The sequence below is a fragment of the Patagioenas fasciata genome, unplaced genomic scaffold (assembly GCF_037038585.1).
Source record: "Patagioenas fasciata isolate bPatFas1 unplaced genomic scaffold, bPatFas1.hap1 Unplaced_34, whole genome shotgun sequence".
NCBI lineage: Eukaryota > Metazoa > Chordata > Aves > Columbiformes > Columbidae > Patagioenas > Patagioenas fasciata.
The window spans coordinates 101,835-119,308 of record NW_027288750.1 but is presented as its reverse complement, the minus strand read 5'-3'; the positions used below and the strand labels follow the sequence as shown (position 1 = coordinate 119,308).

Here is a 17,474-nt window from a genome sequence, read left to right as displayed (position 1 = left end):
TTCTCATACAAACTATCAGCTCCAGCCCATCCATCTTCATGGCCATGGAGGGAGCGGTACCTGGAGGAACTTACTTTGGTTTTCCTACTGTGTACAGCAGTGAATGAATTATTCAACTATGTGTTGCTGTCACTTGCCAGAAAGAAGGAAACTGTTTTGTTATCTCCTCCATCTGAATGGCTGCCCTGCATACCTCATTTCTTCTGTCAGAAAAATAGGTCAGTTGTTCAAATCTACACGCACAAACAGGCACCAAGCAAGCAGCTCTTGGGCAGAGGAATCAGCAGAGCTGGGTTCCCCATAGCACCATTTTTTATGCTGAACTGAAGCTGCTGTAGCAGCCAAAACATTCATTTAATGCAGCTCTTCTGTTTTTCAGGGTGTCTGTAGGAATCCAGTTATCTTTAGGACCCTTACCCGTGTCAGATTTGGTGATACAACCATCCGTGGATCACGGCTGCACCAGCAGAAAACTGGGGGATTGCTAAACCCCGCTCAGGTCCCATCCAAGCCTGCAGCAGAGGGAGGAACTTCTCCCCAAAAAGCTCTGCCTTAAACCTGGTGTCCTACACAGAGCCCTCTGCACACAACGCCCCGTGACTAAGGGGTATCCATCAGTGTGCAGCCACACGCTCCTCCACCGTAACATGGTGACTGCTGCCAGTTCCCCAAGGCTGGCTGGGCATCCCACAGGCTTTTCCAACCTTCACCTCATGGTCCCCTGTCCAGAAATGAGAAGAATTCCCCAAAGAAAAATTGATTCATCAGGGCCAGATGTGGAAAGGTGCTGAAATACTTTCATAACGTGCTCCCAGTGATGTCCTTTGGGTCAAGCAGATTGGGTGTTATAGACCTAGTGGAGGACTGAAGTCCTATGAGAAGGCGACTCCTCTGCCAACATTATCCTTCCCATCTCCACAGTTGCCAACAACTGGCTTATTTAAAAATAATTATAATTCAAACTAATTAACAGATGTATTTGAAAATGCATTAATTTTTTTCAAGAGTAATCGCTGAGAGTTGGAGCAGGCAATTCTATGTTTTTCATACATAACAAAAGGCTTAATCTCTGCTTTAAAAGAAAAATCTCAATATAACTCCAAAATTTAGAGCTATTAAGGCACATCCCACAATAGTAAAATACTATCCACTGAGGCCCTCTAATGACAGGGAGTGGGGCTTTAAATATTCCTGCAATGCTCTTAAGCTCATACTCTTTGACGCTGGCTACTTGGCAAACCGCCGTGTCCACCGCAGCTTTTCACCCACCTCCAGTTGCTTATAGACTTCCTCCGGCAGCTCTTGCTCATACGTCTTCAGCAGTTCGACGGTTTGCTTCAGGGGCTCGAACATGGCATCGGTGACACTGTGCCTTTCCTTAACGGCCAGGAGATGCCCCATGATCTCCACCAAACCATCATAATCGCCTTTTTCAACCTTTTTGCTCAAACCTTTGTCAGCAGTTTTTATGAACTCGTCCAGGTCAGACAAGCTGTAGAACACAAAACAGGAAAGCACCAAATGAGAGCAGTTCCTACCGGAATCATCCAGGCAGCTGGACTGGCACGGAGAGGGAAAGGCCTGGCTAACTCTGCCCATCACATGGCAACATGCTGAGGGCATCAGAACCACAGTTCATGCTCACAGGGATCCATAGATGTGGTACAGCTTCCTGTGAGGAACGGATAAATGGGTTGGGACTTCACAGGTTGGAGAAAAGGCATTTGAGGAGCACAAGTCTTACGAGGAGCAGCTGAGGGAGCTGGGGCTGTTCAGCCTGGAGAACAGGAGATGAGGGGAGACCTGATCTCTGCAACTGTCTGAAAGGAGGTTGGAGCATGGAGGGGGTTGGTCTCTTCTCTCAGGTAGCAAGTGATAAGATAAAATGGCCTCAAATTTCTCCAGGGGAGGTTCAGATTGGGTATTAGGAAAAAAATTATTCACAGAAATGGCTGTCGGGCCTTGGAACAGGCTGCCCTGGGCAGTGGTGGAGTCACCATCCCTGGAGGGGTTGGATAGACATATAGATGAGGTTCTCAGGGACATGGGGTAGTGCCAGAGTTAGGTTATGGTTGGACTCTGTGATCTTGATGGTCTCTTCCAACCAAACAGATTCTATGACTCTATCCTATGATTCTATAAGGGAGACCTGTGAGCTCGGGTCTGTGGTCTGAAGAGAGTGAATTTGAAAGGACAGTTTTCATGTCATCTCTTCCAATACAAGAATTCAACAAATGAACCTGGTAGGTTGTAAAGCTACAACAAACAGGGATTCTTCTTCGCACGCTGCCTTATTTCAGAGGGTAAGTCTCTGCTGCAGAAGGATGCACATGCTAAAAATTCACAGCGGTTCAGAAAAGCAACCGAACATTTGTGGGAGAAAAAAAAAGCCATCCAGGTCTTTAGATACAAAGGTACAACCCATGACTCTCAAAGTCCTCAGGTATGAATGGTTAGAGACAAGGAGACTATTTGGGGGAAGTTTCCCTACCTGCTTCTTGATCTCACCAGCTGCTGGACACTGTTAGCAGAGCTTGATGGGCTCCTGGATCTTTGGTCCTTTCCATTCTTCCCTTCTCAAAACGCTTACTTTTGAAGTGCCCGCTTAAATTCTGTGGATGCTGCTGGACCAAAACATAGCCCTAAACACTTCACCTATTAAAGACTAAACTGCTGAGTCAGGAGCTCTTAATAAGAACTCCTAAATGCCTGTTCTAACCTATGCAAAAACCTCTTTGCACAGGAATTATCGTGCTGAAAAGAACACAAGAGATCACAGCAGCCACCACACGCAGCAGCCTTCACTAGTACATATGTCTGTAAATATTTCTTCGTAAGCATCCAAGCCCTGTGGCATCCTTCAGCTGCTACTACTCAAATAAATCACCTAACACATCATCCTGCAGAGACCAGGCGGCTGAGCAGCTATTCAGAGCAGGGAACACATGTTAATTCAAAACTTACATCCAAAGCTCCTCCTTTTTGTAACCTTGAAACTGCCTCCCCATGACTGCTCATGCCAGGCAACCCAAATTACTTTTTCTACAAAGAGTGCACTCAAAAGAGCACTGCATTTAGAAACGGAGCAAGTATCTCATGGCATTAATGCAGCTTTACTGATGGCAAATTCAACAAAATAAGCATAGAGCCCTAGAAGAGATTAGATTAGTTGGACCAGGATGAACAGACAAACAGACATCCTGTCCAACACCACACAGTAGGTCGTAGGAGCATCAGCTCGCAGGATGTCGATGGTACCGAGTTCGTGGAACTGTTTGCACTTTACACACTCAGCTGGACCAGCTGCTCCCAGCAGAGACGAGGGGATGAAAGTTAGCAGAGATGCGATGGAGCTGGCAGGGGGTGTGTGCCCCCTCCTCTTGCTCCTGTATTAGCCTTTTGCTTATCAGTGTGAAATGATAAAGCCCAGCCAACACAAGAGAAACCCACTTTGGTTCTGGGAAGAAGAGGTAGAACGGTTCCTACCTGTGCATGACGTGGTCCATGAGATGCTGCTTGAACACCAAGCTCCACCGTTTAATCACATTCAGCAGAGACGCTTTGAAAGGCCGAGCATCAACCTTCATCCAACTCTGGAAAATGCTGATGGGCTCGATGCGATTCACCTCCTCATAGATCTTCTCGTAGGAGTCAATCTGCTCTCGGAACTGCTGCAGCGTGGGAGGTGACTCAGGGACCCCGTTCTCTGCATGGGCCTCGATTTCTGCCGCAGTGAGAATGTGCCCGTAGAGGAGGAACTGGCGGAAGAACTCCTTTCTGTCCTCCCCGTACAGGCAGGAGTAGTGGTCGAAGGCACTGCGGTAATCACAGCAGGCCGCCATCACGGCCTGCACACGCCCCATCAGCTCATGGCGCATGTCGGCCAGGTCAGCCATGTCCTCCATGTCAGCCTGGAGAGAAGAGGAGAGGAGCTCGCAGTGATGCGGGGGCAGCGTGGCACCTCCTCACTGCCACACAGCGTGAGGGAGCTCCACAGCCACGGACCTGGTAGTGGAGGAAGCCGCTGTGCTCAGCCAGCCTGGGCACCAGCGATGAGATCCGGTAGATGTCGTTGAGAAGACCTTCCACCACGTCGTAGAAGCCGTCGTTTGTGCCAGGGTCCAAGGAGGGTTGAAATATCAAATCTGGGATCACCAAATCCAGCTGCACCTCAAACAGGGGAGGAAGCCCTGCCTTGGGATCTGGTAGGGAAGAACAGAGGTGCCAGGTTATTTTTGAAGGGGAGAAAAGTGATCTAGAGCCACCACTAACATCCCACCACAAGACACACACATGCCCCACAGGGACACCAGGCAGGTGGGACACCCACTCGCTGGGTCCAGTGACATTGTGTCTGCATACAACGCAGAGGGGAGGCTGCCAAACCAGCTGGTGTTCTGGTACCCACAGGAGATACTGGAGAACAGATGAGACACAAGTGATTTAAGGACCGGAAAAATGCTGTGGAGGGAAGCCTTAAAGAGACCAGGCTCTTCAGCTAATCAAAAGGGAGTCTGAGAGCTGAACAATTACAGCGCATAAGTACTTAAAGAGGAGAAAAACAACAGGAACCAAGAGGCTCTTTAATTTAGTGGAGAAAGGCATGAAAAAATAAAACACCAACTGGTTTCACAGATGTGAAATTCTGTGCTTGTTTTTAACAAGATGGTGAGGAACTGGATGCAATTCTCCAGCTCAGTGTGCCTCCACATCCAGGAGGGAAGCGTTCTGAAGATGTGCTTTAGCTGGACACAGCTGCTCTCAGCAGAGTGACCCTCCGTGGCAGCCTTAGGCAGGAGCTCTGCTTTGGTGACCCCTCTCCTCACTCCTCAGTGATGGAGGTTTTTCTTTCATGTCTTTCATCCACAGAACCAACTCTTGAGACTCTCCACAAACGAAAGGTTGTGTCACCTTGATGCTTTGTGCATGGGAGGTCAGGAGATGGCTGATGCCCAAGAACAGACTTGGAATGATGCCTCAATTTTGTCTGTTCACAAATCCCAGCAAATGGTGCACAGTCATCTCTGTCCCTTCCCTTGAGCAAGGCTTTGCTCCAGTGACCAGGGGACAGAGTTACCCTCTGAGTCTGGAGGCTCCTCCAGCACTTGCTGTAGACAATGCAAGAGGCAGAGTAGAAAGACCACCACAAGTCAAAGCACAAAACAGAAACTTCCTTTTGGTGAGACTGAAGATGGCATCACGGCCAGAGCTGAGGAACCAGCAGTTACCTGTGTTTTCGAGGAGGTACTTGAGTGAGCACTCAATGGCAGTGAAGAATCCATCCAGAACTATCTCATCCACGTAATCCACATAGGCCTTCCAGATGTCAGATGCTGGGTCTGCAAGTAAGAGGCTCTGGTTTTCCTGGAAGAAAAAGACGACACTTTGAAATACAGCGGGGCTGAGTCTGTCCTACAAGAGCTGCCCACAGCTGAGGACTCATGGCAATGAGCACACAGGTACCAGCCCTGCGGGGGGTGAGAAACCAGACAGACGGATGTTGCTGCTGGTAGCATGGCCACAATTTTCTCCTTCTGTCAAGGGCTGCTTTGTCATCTGAAGCAACTCAAAATAATCACAAGGTAAAAATGGAGTGCGTGAGAGACTTAGCAGCCCTGCAACCTTCTCCTCCCTCTTCTCTGAGGCCAAAGGGCTCAAGGGTGCTTTGCAGACCTGGGCCAAAGGCTCATCCCAATGCATGAAGCCTCAGTCCTTGTGGCCTGTATAATGTTACCTTGGGTGGATGAGTCCTTCCAAGTGGACTGCTTACACCTCTGCCCTACAAATGGTCATCTCAAAACAAGAGAACTTTAAAATTCAGAAAAGGGTTTTTAAATAAACCAAGTGAAAATAGTTAAAGATTGGGATCAGAAGACAAAGGGTTGGCTTACAGCCTCCCTTCTCAGCTTATTGCGTTCCTTACCTCCAGGCAAGTTCACAGTCAGGAAATTCACGGTTTTCTAGGCCACAGAATGGCCCCATCCTTCTTGCGTCTCCTCTTCCACACCCACAAGACCAGCCTGGGTATCCATCCCCTGCACCTCCCAGGCTCTGCCGTGATCCTGTTCCGGCCTTGCTATGCCCTCTGAGGGCTCTTTCTCCTAAGCCTGCCAGGGGCTCTCAACACAGGCACGGGCTCAAAAAAAACGTAAGGTCCAGCTTGCAGTCTGCTGCCAGGGGTTCAAAGCTGGCTGTATTTCATCTCTGGGGACACAGGAGAGGGTGCCATTCCCAGTGGCATGGCAGCTTGGCACACATGAGATCATAGAATCATTCTGGTTGGAAGAGACCCTCAAGATCATCGAATCCAACCATAACCTAACTCCACCACTAACCCATGTCCCTAAGAACCCCATCTGTACATTTGTTAACACCTCCAGGGATGTGACTCCACCACTGCTCTGGGCAGCCTATTCCAAAGCTTCACAATCCTCTCTGTGAATTATTTTTTCCTAATATCCAATCTGAACTTTCCTTGGTGCAACTTGAGGCCACTTCCTCTCATCCTATCTCTTACTACTTGGGAGAAGAGACCAACCCCCTCCATGCTCCAACCTCCTTTCAGACAGTTGCAGAGAGCAAGAAGGTCTGGCCTCAGCCTCCTCAAGATAGAGTGGCACTGCCAATTGGGCTTGAGTCAACCCAGAGTTGCTGCTCCCCAACTTTACACATCAACGCTGAGTGATTAAACTGTTAACAGAGCAAGCCAGGGCTCTGGTGCCTTGCAGACTCACCTCCACATTTTGCTGACACAAGAGAAAGGGGAACTTCACAGGACTGAACACTATGGGAATGCCCATTTGAAAGCACCACCCCCTCTTCACCGTCCCATGCCCTTGTATTTGACAATGCCCCCTTGTCACTGGTGTTCTACTGAACCTTTACTCCAGAGGCCTCATCCTGGTGCAAAAGGGCAATGCAAGCCAGCATCTCACTGTCCTGCCTGTGCTTGTGGGTGCACGTACCCAAACTCTCTGTGCTCTTCTCTCAGCAGCCTCAAGACTCACCTGCTCAAAAGAAGACCTGAACACCCAAGGGAAACACAGCAGACCAGCTCTTGGCCCCTTTGCTGCTGTTCCTCCAGGTTTGACCAGCACAGCAGGACAGAGGCATGGGGACATCCTATTTTGGGCCACGGTGCCTTTCCCTCCCCAGGACCTTCATGCTGCTTTGCAGTTGGTCCTGCCCTGTGAGCCACCAGAGCAGCGGTGCCAGCCCTTCTGCCTTGGCCACAGCCCCATGTTCTCTCCGGTCAATTTAGGAAGTGTTCCCATCTTTTGGGTGTAGCTGGAGGTGGTTGAGCCTGTCACAGCTGTAGCAGCAGGACAACGTGGGCATAGTAAAATCCTCGCCGTGGGTTCAGAGGGTACAGAAGTGGGTCAGAAGCCCAAGGCTGAGTGCAGACAGTGAAGTAAGGTGAGCAACAAGGGCTCAGTGTCCCAGAGAGGGTCAGCCCAGTCTCTCCAGAGTCCAAGGCCAGATGGCGACCCTCAGGAGTGGGCTGGACCTAAAATCCATCTGCCTTCCAGCCAAGGTGCTGTCCCTGACACGCTAAAACCTCTGGGCAGGTGAGGCGCAGAGATTTGGGCTTTCTCCTGCTCTGCAAAGAGGACTCTCAGCTCTGGCAAAGCCACTGGAAAAAACCCAGGGTTCAGACAGCAGCTTTTTTCTTGTTACTCAGCTTCTCCCTGGACTGACAGCGTCACCTCCTGCTCCCACAGAGGAACAACAAGCCTAAAGCAGAAAGGTCAGCCACAGCCAGCTGCCTCTCCATTTTAAGGTGAATATTTCGGAGGAGTTTTTCCTCTGAGCAGGATCCCAAAGCCTGATGCACGACTCCCCTCTAGTGGCTTCACAAGAACCAGGACTGGGAGCCAGACTGGGCTGCATCGGCTCCCGCTCCTGCTCCAAACTCGGTGCCTGGTCAGCAGCCCCGCACACTCAGCTGTACCAGCTCACCCATCAAAGTATTCCTTAATCAACAACAGGTAAGTTTTTCAAATGAGTTAAGGGAGTTAATTTTAAGGTGAAGCAGCTCTGGACATTTTCACCAGAGTGGAGAGACACCCAGAGCCTATGAAGAGTCAACAAACCCCTGGAGAAGGTCCCCCCTCACCTTCACCAGCAGATGAATCCTCTGCCCTGACTCTCGGACAAGGCTGTAACGCCGTTCCAGGCGGTCCTGACAGTCCTCCAGGCTCAGCAGCGATTCTCTTTTACAATCTCTTCTCACAAATATGGGCGACGCCCACGATCCCACGATGGTCTGGATCTCCTCAACATTGTTTTTGGCTTTCTGTATCCTCTGCTCGAGGTCATGGACATCATCCATCACCATGGAGATGTGATCCCAGACACCTGGTAAAAAATGAGATGATTGACTACTTTTTTTCAGAGCTGCATGGCCAAGCTCTTGTGCACTCTCCATAAGACTTTTCCCCCACGGTTTCATGTATTTCTCACCCATCATTAACACAAGAGACTTACCACCTCAACCAAAAGAGTCACTTCTAGCTCCCTCCTACCCCAACAATCCATGGTACAGCTGCAGCCTCTGTTTTCTGCCAGGAGCACCAGCACCGTGGGGACGTCTGACACTTCCCCCTTTCCCGTACCCAGATTTAATCTGCTACCAGAGAGAGAACAAGGACAACAGGCTGAGTGTTCCTGCCACTGTCACTAGAGCAGGGACCCACAGCCCCACAAACACAGGCTGTGACAGCCCAAGGTACCAGCGAGGGCTGCATTTAGATTCAGGGAACTTCATCTGCAGGAAAGTCCCTTCATCTTTGTTGTGCAATGGAGAAAGAGTTTTTCAGCATGAGGAATTCTGCTTTGCAAGTTCCCAAGGGAGGACACTTGTTCCTGTTCATACCACAAGCCTGATGACAGAAATATATATTCCAACAGCGAGCAGTTTGCTTTCACCAAGAGGAAACAAATTGTCTTCCTCCATTCTGCTTTGCAGTTAAAACTGATCAAGCAAGAACACTGGTTAAATCATCCCAAAGTCACGGTGCACAAACCTCACCACTAACCGCAGTATTTCATCTGGCTGGAAAGGATAACGAGGTGGCCCTGGCCCCCACCGGGAGAAGTCTGTCCCAAGCCAGATGGCTGGGCCAAGGGGTCCCAGTCCCTGCACAACTCAGGGAGAAAGCAGTGCCTTGGGGACACAGGGACATGACCACACAGTGGGTCACTTGGGCTGGCACGGGCAGGGAGCAGACTCTTCAACCCCAGCCTTGCCAGCTCTCACAAACCCCAATCTTGCCGTTTCCTCAGCATCACTGCTTACAGGGCAGCCTCTCTTCCCCAAAAGCCCAGAGGGAAGCTGAAGGGATCAGGATCCTGTCCCCAGCCCAAGCAGATCAAGGTAAGATGGGAAGGAGCAGGCAGGCTGGGGGCTGCCCTTTGTCTCCCCAGTGCTGGCTCTGCTGGAGAGTCCCCTGCCCTGCTGTGAACTGTCACTGGGAACCAGGTGATGGAGGCTGGGGACATGGGAGGAATCTGATGAGACCCAAGTGAGCAGGTTAACCATGAGCAATGTGCCCTGTGGCCAAGAAGGTTGATGGTACCTGGGCTGCGTGAGTAGGAGTGTGGCCAGCAGGTCGAGGGAGGTGAATCCTCCCCCTCTGCTCTGCACTCGTGAGGCCCCATCTGAGTGGTGTGTCCAGTTCTGGGCACCCCAGTTTAAGAAGGACAAGGAATTACTGGGGAGAGCCCAGCGGTGGCTACCAAGATGCTGAGGGGTCTAGAGCATTTTTCTTCTGAGGAAAGGCTGAGAGAGCTGGGGCTGTTGAGCTGGAGAAGAGAAGCTGAGAGGGATCTGATCAATGGGATCAATATCTCAGGTGGGTGTCAGAGGATGGACCAGACTCTGTTCAGTGGTGCCCAGCACCAGGGTGAGGGGCAACGGGCACAGACTGAAACACAGGAGGCTCCATCTGAACATGAGCAGAAACTTGTTTGCTGGGAGGTGCCAGAGCCTGGCCCAGGCTGCCCAGAGCGGGTGTGGAGTCTCCTTCTCTGAGACATTGAAACCCGCCTGGACCCACCTGTGTGATCTGCTCTGTGACCCTGCGTGAGCAGGGGGGTTGGACTGGGAGATCTCCAGAGGTCTCTTCAGCCCTCACCAGTCTGGGATTCTGTGAAATCCTGTACGGCCTCTTTTGCCCTAACACAGAGCTAGCTCACCCTCCATCTTCCAGTTGAGTGTTTCTTCTGCCTTCTTCAGCTTCAAGTTAATATCCCACAGCTGCTCCTGTATGAGAGGGTATTCGACCTCCAGGACTGTCTTCAGGACCTTGTTGTATCTGTTCACCATCAGCTCCAAGTTGGCCGCCAGCTGCCGGTATGACTCCTTGGAGGAATAGATTTCTGCTGCCGTGGGTGGGATGGCTCCCAGCCGGCTGCCAGACAGGTAGCTCAGCTCCCTCAGCACCGACACCAGCTGCAGAAACAAGGCAGAGAGCTGAATGTGAGACAGTCCTCCCCATTCACCTGGTAGACACCCTCCCGTCAATTCTGGGGATCTTAGGGGGTTCCTGCTGTTTTGTTCACAAAGCAGTACGCTCTGAGAAGGGCCTGGACACCTCCTAGTCCAGACCATCTCCCTCCCATTGATCTTTGCCTCTGATTTGCTTCCCAATCAAAGACATATAGCTCTGTTAACTACCCAGCCAGCAAACCCTGTGCAGCCTCTAAAAGCCACGATGATCTCTGGTCTTCTCAGCTGTCCTCATCAATACAGTCTTTCAGCAATACTGTGCCTGCAGGAGGAGGCACAACCAAAAGCATCTTTGAGTTGTGATGGAACGGGATTGAGTGGGTTATTAAACTATAAACCCAAGTAGAAGTGAGTCCCTGCAACAAACGGAGCAGCAAGGTCTTCCAACGCAATATATCACTTCTAAGACAAAAAAAAAAAATCTTTGCTCAGTTTAGTGGCTTGTGAGAGGGAAAATGCTCCTGAAACTGCACATTTTGGCTGGGTGACAGAAATTCAGTATATTGTATGGGCAATGGCAGGGGTGAGGAGTATCTGCAATACTAAAGTGACTATGTCCACAATGACAAGAAGAGGAAAGAAAGACGGAGCGCAGAAGGGTGAAGGGAGCAGTTTGAGGAGGTGGATGGAAGAGGATGGGATGGGAGGAAGGGAAAAGCAGGGGATTGAGGGAGCAGGAGGCCAAGTGAGATAGAACCAAACTCCCCTCCCTTTTATGCACTGGAATGTCTGAGACATCCCCACCATGGTGTCAAGGATGTCTTACCCTCTCTCCCTCTCCTCCATGGAAGGTGAGCTCTGGAAGATTCTTTAATGTTGAAGGGTTGCAAATACATCCTCCCTTTAGGCAAAATGAGGTGCTCCTATCTGCTCTGAAGGGCATGAAGGGGCTGCTAAGCAGGCACCTGAGGACATGAGGCAGTCCTCAGTATGGAAAGCTGAGAGCAGCGCAGAAGCACTCAGAGACTGGAGCTGAGAACATGCTCAGCACGTCACAGGCTCCAAACCCTGGCACCAGGGTGAAGGGTGGAAAACATCCCCTGGGGCCATTTGCTTCCCACCTTAGCAAGGAGATTCCAAGGAGCTGGACAAATCCTTTGTCTGAGAGCCAAGCTGGAATGAGCTCTGGAACCTCAACACTTTTCTCTAACAGCAGCAAGTCCCAGGGAAAGGGGGAAGTGTTTGATGTTTTCCCAGGCCCCTGAGATTCAGCACCTCCGCAGCAAATGGCATTTCACATTTGAGAGGCCCCAGCTCTCATCAGGCCCCAGAACCTTTGAATCCACCTCTGCACTCTGCTGGCTTGGACCCTGCCTCTGCTTTGGGCAGGGGGATGGTCAGGCCTCCCTGTGCTGGAGAGGGCAGCCCTAGGGAACAGAGACCTACTGGAAGCCTCCTGCACCACAATTAAGGAAATCCAACAGCCACAACGCTGAAGTAACAAAACAAACCTTTCCTGGGATTTTTATACCCTTTCAGGAAGCTCAGATTTCAGGTAAACATAACACGAACCCACGTCTGTAGGATGATGCTCCTACGCTCCCCACACCAGCGTCAAACCAACCTGCTCTGGAGATGTTGACACCAGTTAACATCTGGCTACTCACAGACTTTCTGGCTTTAATTACAATCTGCGCTGCTTAAACTGTAATCCTGATATTTTACCAGGAGACAGAGCCCACAAAGGGGATGGTTAATTCATGTCACCCATAACAGATGCTCCAGGGACCTCAGCAGAACAGATCTAGCAGCGATCCCACCAGACTTGCCATGCACGGTGGGGCACAGCTTGGAGACGTGCCCTCCAGCAGACAGGAAAGCTAGTTCTTACCTGGGGATCAAAATTAACTGTGATCAGTTTGGTTTCTGGATCTCGCCGGATAAGCGGTTGAGTAAGGTTGTACTGTGATTTTTCAGAGACTGTCTGGGACCAGTCTGCATAGAGCTTCTCCTGATACCTGCCGAAAAACAAACAAACAAATTAAAACATCCACCACGTAGCTGCCAAGCCCGCACACCAAGACATAGAACCAAATAAAAGCCAAGTCCACTTCTGAGGGCTGAAGAACATCAAGGAATATTTAAAACCCACCCACACCACCTCCATAAAGATCTTGGCTTCAAAGACAAACACCTGAAAACCAGTGACAGCATCAAGTCAGGAAAACAAAGATCCCCCAAGTACCATTCTTAGCAGAGGATTCAAATTTGGGGACAAACATTCAAAAGCTCAGAGCAATCAGTTCAGTTTTAGCATCAAACATTAAGATATTAAGTGAGGTGCAACGAATCCCACTCCCACTTGTGGAATACACACATTACAGCCACGGTAAGTACACTGTGAATGGGCACAAGTGGATCGAGACTTCTGGTCAGCTCAGGTTTTCTACCACAGCATCTCCTACATCCAAAAGAATCTCGTTACAACATTTCTGCTGGGCTGCACAGCCCCTGTCCCTCCCATGCAAACTTCTCATTTCAAGATATCACAGAAAGACTGTGGTGTGTAGCAAAGGATTCCTCCTCCTCTCTCATCACAAAATTCCTTCTGGCTTAGAAAGAGACATTCTCAGGCCCTGGGCTTGCAAATGTGCTGAAAGGTGGTTTAGAGAAGGAGAAGGAAATGGCCTCAAGTTGCACCAGGGGAGGTTCAGACTGGATATTAGGAAACATTTCTTCCCCAAAGGGCTGTCGGGCATTGGAACAGGCTGCGAGGGCAGTGGTGGAGTCACCATCCCTGGAGGGGTGGACAGACGTGGAGACGAGGTTCTCAGGGACACGGGGCAGTGCCAGGGTTGTGTTAATGGATGGACATGAGGGTCTCTTCCAACCAAAACAATTCTATGATTCTATAAGGTTTGGCTTTTTTCCATATAGTTACAGTCATGCCTGAGCCACCACTTACCTGTCGAGCAGCTGGATCATTTCTTCATACTTCTCTACCACCCTTCTTCCTTCAGCAGAGTCCAAGCAGCTGGTGGCACAACAGACAAGCTCAGCGTTACATTTAGCCCTGTGAGGCTGCAGTCTCTATTTACCCCTTCCCAAAACCACCCACCACCTTGCAGGCAGAGCCTGGCTGGGGATCTTACATTCCAACCCCACCATATCGCCCAAAACCATTTCACTGCACAAAAGCTCTCCAAGCCCCAGTGCGCCCTTTTGCGGGTGTTTGCATGGCAACTGGCAAATGAGAACCACGTCCTGGGGGAAGAACAAGGGCCCAGAGCTGCTGGAGGAACACTGGTCTCCGTAACATACTCAATGCTCCGGTGTTTGCACAGAGCAGGGCAACCTCTGCTCACCAGCCACCACTTTCTGAGGTCAAAGAGGCACAGAAAGAAGCAGAGTGTGGCTCCCGGCAGATGAAGCTCTTGGCGGTGCCCAATTCATGCCCCTCAAACCGAAGAGCAAAGGTGTCCCAGAGTGCGGGAGGCAGAGCCCTGGCCACGCTGCCAGGGCTGTACAGCCCAGGGAACAGCAGGCCAGAGGAATTCTTATCATGCTGTCTTTTCCCCACTGTTTCATCTACAATATCCAAGTTTTCCTCAAGATGGCTGTTGATTTTGGAGGACATATTGACAAAACTTGAATTAACTTAACCAAAAGCTGGAAAAAAGGAGCGCCTGAGCAGTCACCGCTGGGCAAGTGCTGAGAAACCTGCTGGAAGTAAACAAGTCCTCTGAGCAAATCCAAGTAAATCCCAGCAAAACCACTTTTGTTTCTCCTTTTTAATCCTTTTTCCCTTTCAACAGCATCATGTCACCACCGTTGCAGAGCATGTTATTAACTACTCTAAACAGAGGACAGAAAATCAGTGTGAAATGCAGATCTGGGTCCTTCATGGTGGACAAAAATTTGCCATTTAGGTTCAAATCAGACATGATAACTTGGGCTCTGTGCTGGGAACAGCCCAAGAGTTTGTTTCATTGCACCAATGTCTTTGCTGCTGCAGAATAACTGTGCACTTAAAGACACTTAATGGCAAGATACAGTGAGAGAAGGTTACAGACATGGTACAGTGACGGTCAAGTTATTTTGGTCAAGTACATTAAAAAAGTGGATCCATTTACACAGAATCCTGACCAGCACACGTGAAGCCATTCCTGTGAGCTACCAGGTGCAGTCCCTGGAACATCCTCAGTTGTCATAAGTCCAACACTGCCTTGCTTACAGAGCTCTTAAATGTTGTCTCATGTGGTGCCAGCTGTGAGTATGAGGCCATACTTCCCTGACACCATCCGTTATAACAAGCATTTGGGTGATAAATATACCAGCATTGGTTTCTTTCCTTGATCTTGGGAGATGGCTCCTTTGTTTAACGCTGAGAAAGTTTTCTTCTGCCCAACAAAATGCTCGTCTGCTCCCCAACATGCAAACCCAGCTCCATCGATCCATCTCAGCTGAGTCCAGCCCAGCACTTCTCTGCTATTCACAGTTTGGATGATGCCAGAACCAGGACTTGCAGCTGAGGAGGTCCTGGAGAACATGCTGAGTGGGATTGCAGCAGGAAAGGTTCTGATACCTCTTTCAATTGCAACCCGGGAACTATGTCTGAAAGCTGAATAGCCCACTGTGCCTCTTAATCGCTTCAAAACAAATCCAGTTAATGAGTTTCTTAAAAAAAATAATGATCACAAGGAAGCTGAAAAGCACCAGTGCAACCACTTCACACCTCTTTGACTAAGAATTATTTCAGCTATAACCATGGGATAATGTTCACCACAGAAAGAAAATCAGATTGATTACAGAGAAGATAGCAAGGTGGTCATAAAGCAACTTAGCTGGAACAGACACGCACAGATGTGGGATGTGCCTGAAGTGATCAAACGGCACCTGGATTCGCGCTCGCAGCTCCTGCGCCCAGCGCAGCGCTCCAGCCACCGGCGGCATGTTCTTGTGCACAGGGGGGATCCTGGGGAGGGCACATTGGAACAGCGTTTGACTGAACACTGCACTTGTAACCCCAAAGATGCAACAACAGAACCTCATTTGCAGAAAACTGCTCTGATTTCCCAGCTTCCTTCCTTAAATCCAACATCTGCCACACTGATGTAGGTCTGTGACCAAGGCGAGTGCCTCTGGATCTTGAATAAGGAGCTGAGATCGAACGAGAAGCCCAGACTATGTCCAAACCTGAGCTGATGTGAGGTGTCCCTTGCCTGGGACACATTCCCCGCCCCTCACAAACACTGACATAGGGATTTCTGACCAGGAGTTACTTCTGTCCGTCTTATCTAACAGCCACAGAACAATAACCACAAATTCACAGCAAATGATTCTCTCCATGATTCTCTCCAGTCCAGGACTTGTCTCGTTCCAGTATGATCTTTCTGAGGCAAGTAAATAGGTTATTGTTCAAAATGACACACTTGAATCCTCATAATCTGATAGAAATCCACCCATTCCCCCCTGTGCCAACAGTCACGGGGAATAATAAACTTGGAAAAGGCTGATTAAACCCTTGGTTACAAAGTCCCACTCGCATACTTTGCATTTTAAGCATTGTAAGGGAAACAAAATAAATTCATTCTGAGGAGCACATGAGTGGGTTTGCAGGTCCCATGGGGTGTTGGAGGCAGCACACAAATGTGGAGAGAAACCTCCTGTCACAGCCTCGCTGGGAGAAAAGCTCAGCATGTGTCTCCATTCCCAGTCACATATCATGCATACACATTTGAAAAAGGGTATTTTTACTCCTAACCAATTATTTGCTTTAATACTAAGAACAGAGCTTTCCCAGGCATTTCCATTGCCACTAGGAGCTACAGAGGCTGAAAACATCTGCAATTTGTAAAGTTTTGGGTTCCTTAGAAAAATAAATCATTTCCCCCCCAAATTAATCTCAATCAAACTCCCTGTAAAACCCATTTTACTCAGCACGTTCTACCTACCGAGCTTCAGCTCTGCCTGGATGTGCCGGGAGTAGATCAGCCTGGCGTGGTCCAGGGCCCTGCTGAACATGCTGATGAGGACGGAGTATTTGCCAGCAGCATCTGCAGCGACTACCGGTCGCTCCAAAAGGCTCCCGAACATGTCCAGCAGCTGTTGGGGTGAACACGCAGGAAAAGAAGAGGGGAAAAATTTACAACCCCGACTCCTGCAGAGAGATCAGCTGGGACCTTCCTCCCCAGCCCAGAGGCTTCAATACTGTCCGCACCGATGGGCACTTTGGAAAAAGGAAATTTGCTCCCTTTGTTACGGGGCCTCTCAGACTTTCTCTGGGGTTGGACCACATTCCAACTGTTGTTCTTCAAATGCTTCAAGATTTTCTATTTTTTTCAAAAAACTTACAAAGATAAACACTGTCACTTGCTAAAGTCTTTTCTACAAATGCTTATATTGATTTTTTTAAAAAAATACCATTTATTATTTCTGCAAGATAGATTAATTGATAAATAAACCAGCTTTGTTTCTAGAAAACCTGTTTCCAAAACTGAAACAGATCCATGTATTAATAATATTAACAAATTGATACTAACAATATCAATTCTCACCAGGAAATCCTAGAAAAAGCATGATTTCCCCCAACTTGCAGAGAGAGACACAAATATATCTCCTGGCATCCAAAAGCTTTGTGAGGGACCCACCAGCCTGAGCATCCCAAACCAAGAGCAGCCCAAAAGCTACAAGTCCCACTGTCCCACCAGCAAACACCAGCCCCATGTGCCTGTGGCTCCAGCACTGCCTGGTCTCCTCAGCGTGATTCTCACCGAGCCGGGTGCCCTGATTTCCCTTTTAGGGAAGAGCAAGGGAGCGATAAACAAACCTTGAAGGCGTGGTCCAAGTTGGAGGCGTCATCAAAAGCCTGGATGAAAATGGTGCCCAGCCGACGGTCCATGTCTTCTACTTTCTGCTGGAAACCAAAGGCATCCTGCTCAAAGTCCTGCACAAAGGCAAAACACAAGCTGTGAGGCTCCAAGATGGCACTAGGAAGGTACCTGTAACTCCTCGATCCAGAGAT

The 17,474-nt window shown here is 49.5% G+C and overlaps 1 pseudogene; it reads right to left on the bottom strand.

Annotated features, from left to right (window-relative positions):
• The window catches only part of LOC136113734 (dynein axonemal heavy chain 9-like), a 90,835-nt pseudogene extending 75,294 nt beyond the window's left edge, over positions 1-15,541 (bottom strand).
• Between the last annotated feature and the right edge of the window lie 1,933 nt (positions 15,542-17,474).